Source organism: Ascaphus truei, chromosome 5 (assembly GCF_040206685.1).
Source record: "Ascaphus truei isolate aAscTru1 chromosome 5, aAscTru1.hap1, whole genome shotgun sequence".
NCBI lineage: Eukaryota > Metazoa > Chordata > Amphibia > Anura > Ascaphidae > Ascaphus > Ascaphus truei.
The window spans coordinates 164,626,759-164,641,525 of NC_134487.1; positions in this window are offsets into that span (position 1 = coordinate 164,626,759).

Genomic DNA, 14,767 nt, shown 5'->3' on the forward strand with positions numbered 1-14,767 from the left:
AGGGAGCACTTCATGTAGTGGGAAGGTTGTGACTGCTGTAAATTTGTCTGGTCCATTGAGTACATAATTTGACACTGGAGAGGGCAAGGATGACATTGGGGTGGTGATGGTGGCTCTTCTGATGAGCCTAGTAAGGAGAAAAGTGGAGAAGGTGAGGTGGATGAACACAGACATCATTGTGCTAGTCCACATGCTGGCCTTCTATTCTAGCCTCCTTCCATAGTTCACAGGCATCATAGGGGTGCAGTCCTCTCCCAGACGAGCAACTGTCATGGGAGACAAGTACTTTTAACACCAAAAACCTTTTGGGATCTCACTCACAAAGCACAGGACAAAGTAATTGAATAAATAGGGTTTATTCTGGCAGAACCAGCAAATACACAAAATACACAGAAATGACATACACTCAACAACTGGGGACCTGGGGGAAGACACTAGCCTCGACTATGTGCAGGTACCTGCTTCAGTATGTTTACCCTGTCCGCTTCTTTTCCAGGAATACAAAGTGCTATTCGCTCAATAGCAACTTTGAAACTGCCACCAGACAGAGCCATTCATGAAAATATATTGAGATTTTGTTGAGCTGTGTTGCCCCCTCCCCCCCCCCCCCCCGTTCTCACACACGCATGCGCACCTGCGGTAACAGACATTCCTTTTTTTTCGACATGGGATGAGTTTAACAGCTGGTCAAAAGATTTCTCTGAACCAGCCTCTAATCCCGCACACACAGCTACTGTAGCACCCCCCCAACCACTTCACACACAAAGCCTTAAAAACAAACCAACGCAAATAGAAATGCTTATCCACACCTTCCCCAAAGCAATTTATCTGTGATAAGCCCATCTTGGAGAATCCCCCACACATTCAAAGTGAATTTCAAGTCAAAAAAAAAAAAAGACACATCCCTTTTTGAAGGACTGATTTAAATAAACCATAATCTGAATCATGTTTTTGATAAGTTAACAATTTTTTTCCATTCTTTCTTTTTCTTTGGGGGTGGGTGTTTCAATGATTCTCGTGAATTTAAAGAATACATTTTTTTATTTTATCTGGATAATCATGGAAGAATGAAAAATACAAATAATCATGAATAATACAAATTTACAATCTTTATCTTCTTCGTAATGGCTGCATTGTATTCTGTAGTTCTTAGATTTTCTGTCAGTTTTAATTTAAGGGACGGTGGTAACTGTAGCACCTTTCCCCTCCTCACCTCACACACAAAGCCTTAAAAACAAACCAACGTGAATAGAAATGCTTATCCACACCTCCCCCCCCCCAGACAGAGCCATTCATGAAAATATATTGAGACTTTGTTGAGCCGTTTTGCTCCACCCCCATTCTCACACACGCATGCGCACCTGCAATAACAGACATTCCTTCTTTTTCTCTGAACCAGCCACTAATTCCGCACACACTGCTACTGTAGCACCTACCCCACCACTTCAAACAAAAAGCCTTACAAACAAACGAACATGAATAGAAATACTTATCCACACCTTCCCCAAAGCAATAAATCTGTGATAAGCCATGTCCCCCCCCGTTCTCACACACGCATATGCACCTGCGATAACAGACATTCCTTTTTTTTTTTTTTGTCGACATGGGATGAGTTTAGCAGCTGGTCATATGCGTTTCAACAAGGTTCCAATGAGACATACACGCATGCACATTAAATAAAAACAGTATGAAAACAAGAGAAAGCCTAGCAAAAGTTGAAAGTATTGAATAATACATATAGAATAAAGATATACATTTTTATTTTTGGGGTTTCTTATAAGAGTTAATTAAACATGGAAGTGTATTGTAATTATACTGCAAAATGCAATGTCAAACAGTAGTGATGATTACAGTACAATGTACAAATGTATTGAATATGAAAACAGCAGCATACTGTTTAAGGTTTTCTATAAAGCTCACAATTAGTCTATCCTAATCAATAAAAATTGCACTGTCACTAAATTGTTGCCTAAAGTACTTGGATTTTTAAATCAGATTCACAATGTGCAAGCAACGTTTCAAAAAAGCGATATTATACTGTAGGTCCATCAAAATCCTTCCTTTTGCCTTTTTCCGCTTGATGTCAAAGTTTATTTTCGGGGGAAAAATAACATGATGCTATTATTTCCGGTATTGCGCATGCGTCAAGGCGAGTCATTGGGAATAAAATCAGCAGTTCAAACAACTTCTGATAGGCTCTGACTCTTGAGCCCACCCTCTCCCTAGCTGTCCACCAATTGTATCTAGCATAGTAACTGCATAGTCAATCATATTGATGGACTACATTTTCAATAATTTTGCAAGCATTTAATTAAATTAAATAATACACAGCAAAGCGATTGATTACAGGAGAACGGACCGATCTGCAGCTTACTGTAACTAATCACTTGTCTGTGTGCATAATGTATTGATGCACATACTGTACTGTACGTACACTACAGTATTTAAAAAATATATATATTTTTTTTTAAATATGGCAGCTTGAACTGCAGCTGTAAACTTAATATTGTACTGTATAGTGTAATACAGGTAATTACTGTATTATATTTACCTTCATTATCAAGTAGAATTTGCCAAAAGGGTGGTGATGAGCCACTGTCACTCCTGTAGTCTTCATTATTGTGACGATGCGCGAAACACGCCCCCTGTGGCGTGTTCCCTCCTTACCTGTTGAACTTCTAATCGCTGCCCTCTAGTGGCGAGTCAAGAATATCTGATGTCTCTCTGTATGGCGTGCGCCGCCCTCTAGCTGCGAGTCAAGACTTTTTGTGTGGCGGGCGCCGCCCTCTAGCTACAAGTCAAGATCCTGTGTCTTTAAGTATTCTGATGCAAACGACACCATCTTGCTTCCTGGCAAATCCTGCCCTATTCCTCCTGACAGGAAGTAGAACTCTCTCTGACTTCTTCATTGCTTACAGCTGCTGCTGCTGCTGCCTTTAAATACTGTCAGTACTCTATGCTTCGCGTGCCTGCCCACACATGCTGTTCCTGCCTGGATTTCCTCTGGGACACTTCTCATCTCCTTTTGGATTCTGGAAGACTGGGACAGTCACTCATTTTACCACTGAGGTTAGTTCACCGTTCGGGTAGTGTAGGACCTGCTGAGTAGGGTTTACCTTGATGTGGTAGCAGGCTTATAGTCCTTTGGCCAAAGGATTCAACAAAGAACCCTTACGTTGTATTTAGTTTTGCTGTACTCTGCTGTTTCTGGCACTATGCCTTTAAGGAGGCTTGATGTCCTCCAAGAAGCTATTCCCTTGTGACCTTCTGCTCTGGACTCTATCCTCCCCTGCTCCTCACTTGTGGCTTACCCTCAACCCCCACGTTGGTGCCTGAGAACGCGCGCATTCCCGCTCTGCTGCCAGAGCATGCGTGCACATTTAACAAAATACACAGATTCCCAACAAGCTCAGAGAATCCCCAACTATCACCACATAATATATATATGCATATAAGTGTCAAAAGGAGTGCTAGTGGGCGTGGGTAAATGTATACAACAAAGAACAAAAATGCCCAAAGCTACTTCCATTGTGACAAAAATGCACGGTGCAATACCTATATATCTCTTGTAAAAAGGGTCATTTAGGTTAACCCTTTGGCCAAAGCATCTTAAGCCTGCTGCCACTTACAAGGCATGACCGAAGAAGGTCCTAACACTAACCTGGGTTAAAATTCTTATTTTACTGTATAATTACAGGAAGAATGATCACATTGGATCTGTCGTAACCTGGCAAAATGAAACTGACCTGCAACTTGGATTCAACCCAGACTTTCTCCTTTTGAAGTTTCCATGATCAAACACACTGGAAAAATCAGGTACAACACACCAATACTCTCTTCTATCTCCAGGTGCAGGGTCAATATGAAAAAACACGAATCGCTACTTAACTTTTTTCTTATCGCACGCTTCCACACACGAGCGTCAGGGGAAAATTTATAAAAATCATAGTTCGAAATGAAATATTCATACATTTTGGTAACAGCCATGTTATCTGCTGCAAACATTAATTGCAGAGCAAATTAAAAATGCATAAGTACAGTCAGGTCTTTTATATGTCTGTGGTGTACTCATTGTGTCCAGTCAGCAATTGTGCAGGAGAAAGAATGTAAAAAAAAAGATACAGAGCGTTGAGTTTTAAAGTTTTTATTACGCCTAAAATAGATAACTTCTTCAGGGTTAAAGGGTACCAAGGTCAATTCACAATGGACCACTGTTGCAGACATGGTTTTTATCTGTTTTTTTAAACACTTGCAAGTCGCCACAGTAGCACAAGTACTGTATACATTACAATTCATTACAATTCATGAATTTCTGCCATCTGGCAGATACGTGAAGAATTGCACCCAATTAAATCCGAAACCATTAAATTAAACAGACCAAACGCGGATCAACCATGGGTGCGGGCGGCGTGAATGTGGCATGAATGCGGGAATGCAAAATGAATACTGCGTGGAATACAGCAGATTCAACGACTCCGTGATCTTTTACAAATACGGCCGTTGCAGCTGTACGTACCTAACTGAACAGGGAGCCCTGGTGAGTGTACAGATTGTTATGGGTGTTATCTATGCCCCGAATGACCACCAAATTGATTTTTTAAAGAAGGTGTTAGAGAAAATGAGGGCATTTGCTGATTATCCTCTTATAGTGGGGGGAGACTTCAATTTGATTTGATCTATTGAACCTAACTCAAGGGCATTACATCTTCTATTTCCCACCATACAGCACATATTCTAGACTAGATTATTTATTAAGCTGTCCCAAATTAAAGTCTGAAGTGTATTCAAAAGTAATACTCGAACACGTTCATATACTTATGCAATTATAGATCCCATTATTCTCACCAAGGAGGTTTACATGGAGACTTAATGAATCCCTAATAATCATGTAGGTATAGATAAGAAAATGTCAGAATCCTTTAACAAGGATTTTGACATAAACGTGGGAAGAGTAGAATCATAAACCTCACTATGTGAAGCCCACAAGGCATACATAAGGGGAACCTGTATATCCATAGTAATACATTGGATGAGGCAGAAAACCAAGGCCCTGAAGGACTTAACGTCTACAATAACATCCATATAACTTGCTCATAAACAATTGCCCAGTACAAAGATCTATAAAAAGCTCCTGGGGCCCCACAAGGAACTCGGGAGTTTGCAAATTAAAGTTGTAGATAAGGCAATGAAATGGATGAGGCAACTCTTCTATGACATGGGCAATAAGGCAGACAGACTTTTAGGGAATAAACTAAAAATGGTTGAAGATGGAAGTGGGAATTTTTTCCCTATTAAAACAAAAAAGGGGGAAATTACCTACAGATGTAGCTTGCCATGTGGAGGTTGTGGAGGTTGCTGCCACGACGGCACTGTGGTGGGGTTTATTTTTTTCAAATGGACATCTCACCCCGTTAATACTTTCAGGCATTTGGACCATGCCCGCTCACAGCCATGCAAACATTAAGCACCGTTTTATCTGTGTGACCCTGAGGCAATCGCCAAAGAGTTCACTAAGTGTTACTCAAATGTAGTATTAGAGTTAAAGTCTAAAATTATGGTAACAGAAATTAGGAAAGTTATTAAAAGCTTAAAAAACTTCTAAAGCTCCAGGACCAGGTGGTCTTTCCAACATATATTATTAAAATATGTTAACCAATTGGCCCCATATCTACTCAAGTTTCTATACTCCTTCTCTAAAGGCAAAGAAATCCACAGACCATGTTGAAAGCCAATATAGTGGTAACTCATAAGCAAGGGGAAAAAAACCCTTAGATGCAAGAGTTATAAGCCCACTGTGACTGTAGGGGGTAGCCATATTCATAGTATGTCAAGGGCTGAAGTGTCAGCTCTTAGGTCTAGTTATGCACATTGATGTATTTCCCTGTATTTCTGTTCCCATTTTATGGTCCCCTGCAGGAATGTAAGCTAGAGATGCCAGGTGTAGTTAGGATCCCTGTTAGGAAATAGCTGCATGACAGGGACTTTGGGAGCAGGAGATTAAGGGTGGCTATTGGGGAGCAACTAGGGTTAAAAACTGTAGAAAGTATTGCTGACCGGAGTTACTGGTAGTACTGTTATGTTACCCGCAAATAGTGTATAATTTGCAGGTACCCGTCTGTAGAGGAAGATGCAGTATATTATGGAAGTCCCATGTAAAGTATAAGAAAAAATCTGACCTGTTTGCGCTTTACCTTTTCCCCTTGTCCCAGAAACATGAAACTTCGGGAGTGTAAGTTTCAGGTGGGATATTTGGGTCAAAATGTATTTGTCTTGTTTGCAGGTGTTCGGGGGACAAAGTTACCAGTAGTCCGGTAATTGTCCACGACGTGAATGCATGATTTGCGGGCACGTGGGGTGACTTACACTGGGGCTACAAAGGGTCCCCCAGAATCCTGGTTTTTGAACCCAAGTATCCCAGACCCAGTTTTCCCACAGGTGTATGGTTCCCCCTGTAATATGGGTTTAGGAAGATAATGTATTTTGGTGTAATGTTCCAATGCATAACTGTATAAAACAGTGTTTTGTGTTTTCACATTTCCAAGTTGTCAGGGAAGTAGAGATTTCTGGTGTGTGAGTTTGAAGGGAGATATTTTGGTCAATTTGGGCTCAGAATATGCATATGAGGTTGGGACCCAAGTTACAGGTTCCCGATGGAAGTACCCGGCAAGCTGGCACTTTCTGCGGGTACGCTTATTCATGTTAACCTAGCCATCTCTCCCCTTAAAAACATAATAGTAACTCACCGATAAGATGTATTTATTAAGCATATTCCCGGCCTGGATTACCAAGTGTGAAAAGTGTTTTTTTTTTTACTTAAATTTTTTATTGAGCATTTTTTAACATACAAAATAATAATTAACAAAACATATAACAGATAAAAAGGGGGGTCGGGAAGGTGGGGGAGGGGTAGCATTTGTAAAAATATAGCATTGTACACAACAATTTAATTACCACGTGTATCACTCTGTTCCAAATATTCTAATCTATATATGGGGATATACAGTACCTGAATGGTGAAACCACGGGGCCCAAATCTCAGAAAATTGCGAGGTAGAGCCGTTCAGATAGGCTGAGAGTTTTTCCATATAAACTATATGCCAAATTTTGTTATTTATTTGGTTTAAGGATGGGGGGTGCAGGTTGTTTCCAATTTTTGGCAATTGTACACCGTGTAGCATTTAACATTTGGGCTAGTTCTCTAGCTTTTTTCCGGGGAATATTAGCTATTGGCTTGCCTAGCAATATATATACTGGGTCATGTGGGACAGTGATTTCTAGGATCTTGTGTATTAAGGTGAACACTTCCGTCCATGTTTGTTGGATTTTGGGACATGACCAGAATATATGCAGAATATTCCCCACTTCACCACAACCACGCCAGCACAGAGGGGAGACCGCTGGGAGAAAAGAGTGCACTCTGGCAGGAGTCATATACCATCTGAGTATTAACTTGTAAATATTCTCTTTTATTACAACGCATGATGAATTTTTGGAGGCAGCTTCCCAGATGTCTTTCCAGGTATCGAGATCTATACAGAAGTTAAGGTCTTTTTCCCAGGATACCATATATTTATCGGGGGTTTGATTGCTCTTGATAGAGGATAGACTTTGATATATTCTGGAGATAATGCCCTTTGTGTGGGGCTGGTGTAGACACCAGTCCTCAAACAGAGTTAAAGCATGGGGTTTGTTACCCATCCACCAGCAATGCGACCCGGATCAGATGTCTTCAGCAGAGATCTTGCATCACACTGTGGACCGGATCAGCAGTCATCCACTGTTACTGGAGTTGGTGAAAAAATCCCAGATATAGAATGGGTAGATAAGGAGTCCTTTAAATGTCCCCGGTGAAAGAGAACAGTGTCTAGCCACAAGTGGCTCACTGGGGAACGGCCGTGTCCCGCGGTCCTCGCGACGGCTGGTCTCTCTCCTTCTCCCCACCGCACCGGCACTTCCGGGTGATGACGTCACTCCAACTCGCGTCGCGTCACGTCAAGATTCTCCTCCGGTGGCCGGATCAATATATGTGGGGGCAGAGAGTCCAATAGTACACAGGTGATGAAGAAACCTTTACGGTTTCGAAACGCGTAGGATAGTGTACTATTGGACTCTCTGCCCCCACATATATTGATCCGGCCACCGGAGGAGAATCTTGACGTGACGCGACGCGAGTTGGAGTGACGTCATCACCCGGAAGTGCCGGTGCGGTGGGGAGAAGGAGAGAGACCAGCCGTCGCGAGGACCGCGGGACACGGCCGTTCCCCAGTGAGCCACTTGTGGCTAGACACTGTTCTCTTTCACCGGGGACATTTAAAGGACTCCTTATCTACCCATTCTATATCTGGGATTTTTTCACCAACTCACCAACTCCAGTAACAGTGGATGACTGCTGATCCGGTCCACAGTGTGATGCAAGATCTCTGCTGAAGACATCTGATCCGGGTCGCATTGCTGGTGGATGGGTAACATATCCCATAAATGTCTAATTGATTTTTTATTGATGTACGCACAATAATTACCCTAAAAATTTGTTGTTTTAATATATCTTTAATGCACTATGAGCGTTGTGCGCTGTGTCTTTTGTGTTTTTGTCTAACGTTCTAGGGGGTGCACTGAGCCATCCCCGGTACCACAGCTGCAGACGCTCCAATCTGAACATTAGGTCACGTAATATACCTTTAATATCACTGTATTATCACTTCACGTGTGTGGTATTGTTTAATAGTTGCGCACTTTCTGTTCACTTTTGTCACTCAAAGCATGGGGTTGGCTTGATTTGTAGACTGATTGGATATAATGCCTAACTTGAAGAAATCTGAAAAAATCGGAAGAGGGGATATCATGATTCGTTTGTAGAGAAGCGAATGGGGGGACTTTCCCTTGAACGAGAATATCTTTGACTCTCGTGAGTCCTTTTTGAACCCAGGTATGGGAGAGCGGGTTTTCTGTGTAAAAGGGAAGAGAGTGGTCCGAGAATAGGGGTTGCATGAGGGAAGGGGTACCGGTTAGTTGGAACTTGGATTTGAGGGAGTCCCAGAGATGACAGGCAAAGGATATCACCGGGTTCTTCAAACTCTCGGGTGGTCTAGACTTTTTGTTGAGCCAGAGAAGATTTTTTATTCTGCATGGGGAACAAATCAAATCCTCTATCTCGACCCACCTCCTTTCGGTTGGGTTTGCATGCCAGCTAACAAGTTTCCCCAATTGAGCTGCTCTATAGTAGTTTTGTAAGTTCGGAAAAGCTAAGCCTCTTTCTGATTTGGACTTATAAAGAATATCTTTGCGAACTCTAGGTCGCCTGTTTTGCCAGACAAACTTCAAAATGTTATTCTGAATGTTATTTAGATCTTTCTGACAGATTTAAACTGGGAGAGTTTGAAAGAGATAAAGGAGTCGAGTAAAATGTTCATTTTAATAGTGGTTATTCTCCCAAACCAAGATATTATATATGGGTTCCAAGTGGCTAAGTCCTTGATTATCTGGTCAAAGAAGGGTTTAAAATTTGCGTTGTATAAAGTTGAATAATTTTTTGTTAGTTGAACCTAGATATTTAATATGGTTCGCGTTCCATTTAAAGTCAAAATTTAGTTGGAGTAATTTTACTAATTCTTTAGGGAGATTTAAACTAAGGGCCATGGATTTGGAATGATTAATTTTATAACCTGAAAGTGAGCCGAATTCTGATAGAACAGAAAAAAGGTTAGGGAGGGATGTGAGAGGTTTTGAAAGCGTCAATAGTATGTCGTCCGCAAAAAAAGCTATTTTTAATTCTTCTTGACCAACAGAAATACCCGCAATATTGGGGTTCATCCTCATCTGGCATGCTAATGGTTCTATGGCTAAGGCAAACAACAAAGGTGAGACCGGACAACCCTGCCTAGTTCTATTTAATATTGAAAAGGGGTCAGACAAAGAGCTGTTCGTCCTCACAGTGGCCGTTGGTGTGGAGTATAGTGTGTTTATACTATTTAAAATTTTGGCTGTGAATCCCATCTGCGAGAGTGTAGCTGACCTAAACTGCCAATCTAATCGATCGAACACTTTTTCTGCGTCTAAGGAGAGTAATAGAGATGGGCACTTTGTAAGATTTGCTACGTGTATTAGATTCACTGTCCTCCTTGTGTTGTCAAGGGCTTGTATGCCCAGGACAAACCCCACCTGGTCCGGATGAACCAATTTAGGGAGGATACTATTTAATCTGTTGGCCAGGATCTTTGCGTATAGTTTTAGGTCTGTATTTAACAGCGAAATAGGTCTGTAGCTCGAACACAACAGAGGATCTTTCCCCTCTTTGGGGATTACTACTATGGTAGCGCAAAGCATATCCCTAGGGGGGGGGGAGGCCTAGTTGCATCTAATTGAATACTTTGGTAAGAAATGGGAGGAGAGTTGTGGAATATTTCTTGTAATAAAGATTAGAGAATCCATCCGGACCAGGGGACTTCCCAATTTTCAGGGATTTTATTGCTTCCATAATTTCCAGGGGCTCAGTAGACGGACGTTCACAGAGGTACACAATTGGAGTCGTTATAATGTGAAATTATAATAGGCTTTATTGTGCCTTGTCCTTATCATCAGGAAATTATCCAAATACAGGGGGGGACAAAGCTTCCATTCACTTGGGAGTATTTCTAGTGAAATCCTTGCAATTAGTTCACATCTCCATTAGTTAAGCATTTCTCCCATCCCAAACACATAGCATGAAAATAAGCAGATATAAGCAGTCTCTTAATAATGAAAGTCTTATCTGTTTATCAGCTGTAGAGTAAGCTTCTCTGCTCTCCTGGAACCGCACCTGTGCGTGCACAGAAAAATATCAGCATCCAGGTTGAGAAGTCTTATTGGGTGTCTTGCAATCAGCTCTGCTGTGTGGCTGGCAGAACTCAAGACATTGTGGTGTCTCCAAAGGTCAGCTCTCAATCAGAGCTAAAGAGAGTAACTTCCTGTCTCAAAGGCAGACTTTTTGTAAACAATCTAATCAGGCAGGTGGTGTTTAGTAATTAACTACCACACTGCTAGATTAAAGGAACATTACTGAAAAGGGATAAGTCCCCTGTTACAGGCTCTATAGTTTTTTTAAGGTTTGTGATGTCATTTGGGTCTAGAGTGGGGAGTCGGCATTCTGCTAGATAATTTCGAATCTTTATTGCTCTTTTCTCTTTAGCCGAGTCTCCCACTGGGCCTGGTAGATTGTAAAGGGATGTGTAGTATTCCCTAAATGCGTCACTTATAATTTTGGGATTGTGGGATACTGAGCCATTTTTAGTATAGATGTTATGAATTTTAGCTTTATCTTGATTTTGCTTTAATTTACGTGCCAACATTCTATCTGCTTTATTACTTTTTCATAGTATTTCTGTTGAGTCCATCTTATAGCTCTTTCTGCGTTCGACACTAGCAAGACGTTTAGTTCGCCCCTCACTGAGATTATTTGCCTGTAATTTTTCCGGGAGGGGTTTGACTTGTGAATAAATTCTAGCTCTCATAATTTTTGTGTTAGTATTTCAATTTGTTTTGTTTTTTTCTTTTTCGAGAAGCCAGGGCAATCAGTTTGCCTCTTATCACTGATGTGTGGGCTTCCCAAACGGTAAAAGAGGAAACCTCTGGGGTATTGTTTATTTCAAAATATTGGGCCAGATCTTTTTCTATTAGTTGGAGATTTTGTGGGTTCAATAGTAGGGATGCATTCAAGGACCACGACCTTGTTGTATTTTTGGTAGTGAGGCCTACTAGTCTGGTTATAAGTCTAGAGTGGTCTGACCAAGCAGAGGGGGCGATTACTGCTGAGGAGATATTATCACTAATTTGTTGGTCTATTAGGATATAGTCAATTTGAGAATAGCTATTATGGGGGTGAGAAAAAAAGGAAAAATCCTTTACTTTGTTATTTACTAATCTCAAGGAGTCTACCAACAGCAGCTCCTTGGTCATACAGTAGATATGAGACCCCGAGTAGAGGGAGCTATTTTTTGTGGCAGTGGGAGACTGGAGAATTTATCTAAATTTGGGTCCATAATTGCGTTTAAGTCTCCTGCTAAACTTAATAGACCTTTCTGGACGGAAAGGATTAAACTTATAAGTTCTTGGAAGAAAGATTCTTGATTGTCGTTAGGGGCGTAAGTGTTGACTATTGTTAAATCGGTGGAGTCCAATGACCAAGTAATAATTAGAATTCTTCCAGCGAGGTCACTTTTAATTTTGTCTACTTTGAAATTTAAATTTTTATGGAGGAGTGTAGCTACGCCATTCTTTTTCGTGGGAGCTGATGAGTGGTAGATTAGAGGGTAGTCACTGCTAAACAGCAGCGATTGGTCCTCTTTTTTCAGATGGGTCTCTTGTAACAAAATTATATCTCCTGCCAGTTTTTTGGCTTCCGAAAGAGCAATGCGTCTCTTTCGGGGGGTGTTTAAGCCCTTGGTGTTTTGGAATATTATATTAATCGGCATGGTGGTGGTTCATAGTTCTGTGATACAAATGAACAGAGTGATAACTTACATATAGTTGAATGGTCTGTACCTCCGTCTTCCGAAACAATCTGGTATGGGAACATATACAACGAGAGATATACATATTATTCCATAAAAGTGGCAAATGCTTACAAAACTTGGAGGAGGGGAAGGGTAGAGGGGGGAGGGAGGGGTAAACCGAGGACCCCGGCTTCCAAACATTGTTTGGGGGGACCAGCCATAGTGGGACCCGTGGTGCGAGTCTCTCGCACTCACAGGTTAAGTGAACGTGAGGGGGGCGGGGAGTGGCCCAGCGGCTCGACACCGCAGTGCTCCTTTGTTTAGGAGCTAAGCTTTCGAAAAGGGAAAACAAAATCACCCCAAAGAGTACGGGGTGGGTTGTGTGTGATCTTACACATCAGGGGAATAAAAACAAGAATGGGGGGTATTTGAACGTTATAACTGTTTACAGCAACATGTCCTTACTCAATTTTTAAAAAAGCATTAAGTAGGATTGGTTGGCAGGTATAAATTGGCAGGCTCTGCACTCGAAGTCTAAGGGGGGGGAGAGGGACAAGAAACATGGAAAAAATCACCTAGGACGTAGCCTCTGATATTTCAGTCTCTAATAAAAATTTAGTAGTTGAACTTTGGGAGACCAAATCAATTATAGGCAACATGTCGGTCTAAAACTTGTATTGTAAAAACATTTCTATCTAGAAAGCAGTACCAAACAAACATTGTTTATCAGTCCCTCTAAATGTTCAGATTAGTACAAACTGACTGTCAAACTTTAAATGTCTCAACTTTGTGGGTAACTTGGGAGAATAGTTCCACAGTGAACAAGGACATAGCCTGAGTTTTGGAGTTTGCACACTTTGGAAACTTTAGAGACTAAACTCAGTGGTTTCTTGATGTGCAGGTTGTCGTGGTCATTGTGGCTTGGTCGAGTTGGTCGACGTGCTCCAGATATCTCGACCGTTGATTAGTTTTTAGATAGATTGTTGGAGTGAACCACGTCACAGCTTGTACCATATGACCAGACCACGTTTTGGTTTGCCTATCGTCTTGAATGGGTGTTAGGGGAGTTTCCAGCTCTAGTTTTTCAAGTGGGTTGGGTCCTAGCTCGCCCAGAGATTGGGGCTTTCGCCCATGCCTGGTGTTGTGCCTTAGGTGATTGACTAGGCCTTTGAGAGGCTTCCAGATCTTCTGGTTCGAGTAGGCCCAATGTTCGTAGTTTTGCCTCACCGTCCACTGGTGAGAGTAGAATATGCATAGTTTATTTTTAGGTGAACAGTAGTTTACACGGGAAGCCCCAGCGGTAGCGGATTTTGTTGTTCTGCAGCGAGTTGGTGATCTGCGCGAACATTCTCCGCTTATTCAGCGTGGTTTGAGCCAAGTCCGGGAAGATGAGGATTGGAACATTATCTTGCTCTATCTTTGGAGTTGTTCTAGCGACTCTCAATATTTCCTCTTTAATACGGAAATAGTGTAGGCGTGTGATCACGTCCCGTGGCTTTGCTGGGTCTAGGCCTTTCGGTCTAGGAAGCCTATGTGCTCTATCCATCTGAAGTTTTTCTTCTGATGTTTCGGGTAACAGGGACTTCAAAATCCGTGTGAGATATGCGTCTAAATGGGCGTTGTCCACTTCTTCCGGGACGCCTCTGATCCGCAGGTTATTGCGTCGTGACCGGTTCTCCGTGTCTTCTAGTTTTTCGAAGATTGTTTTGACTTGAGTTTTTAATTCTTCGATTTCTTGCGCTTGGGACTCTTGTGCCAGGGCGGTATTATCCACCTTATCCTCCACTTCCACAATGCGGTCTCCTATGGACGCTATCTCCGCTCTGATGCTGTGGCGGAAGCTCTGTATCTCGGAGTGAAAGGAGCTTTTTAATTCCTGTACAAACCCCATCATTGCTTTGCGGGTAAGCAGGGGGGCGTCCATCTCCTCTCCAGAGTCTGGACATGATTCTGCGTCTCCGCCTGCGGTGGACGCTTCTTGGTCTTTTAAGCTTTCTTTTTTGAAGAAGAGGGAAGCCTCCCGTTGGACCGCTGTTTTTTTTGGTTGTTTAGTGGACGGCATTTTTGTTTAGTCAGTCAATTTTTGCTGAGAGTAGAGCTGGATGTGATTAAGTGGTGTAAACAGATTTTAAATTGAGATGAGCCCCCTCATTCTTAAAATGTCCCGATCATACACACATTATTCACATTTCTTTATTTGGTTTTGGTTGAGCCTTTATTCCTTGGTATTTTTGACCCTTTTGCCTCATCTGGGCTGACTCTGCACTGGGCCCAGTGGTCAATTTGAAGGGGGTAGTGGG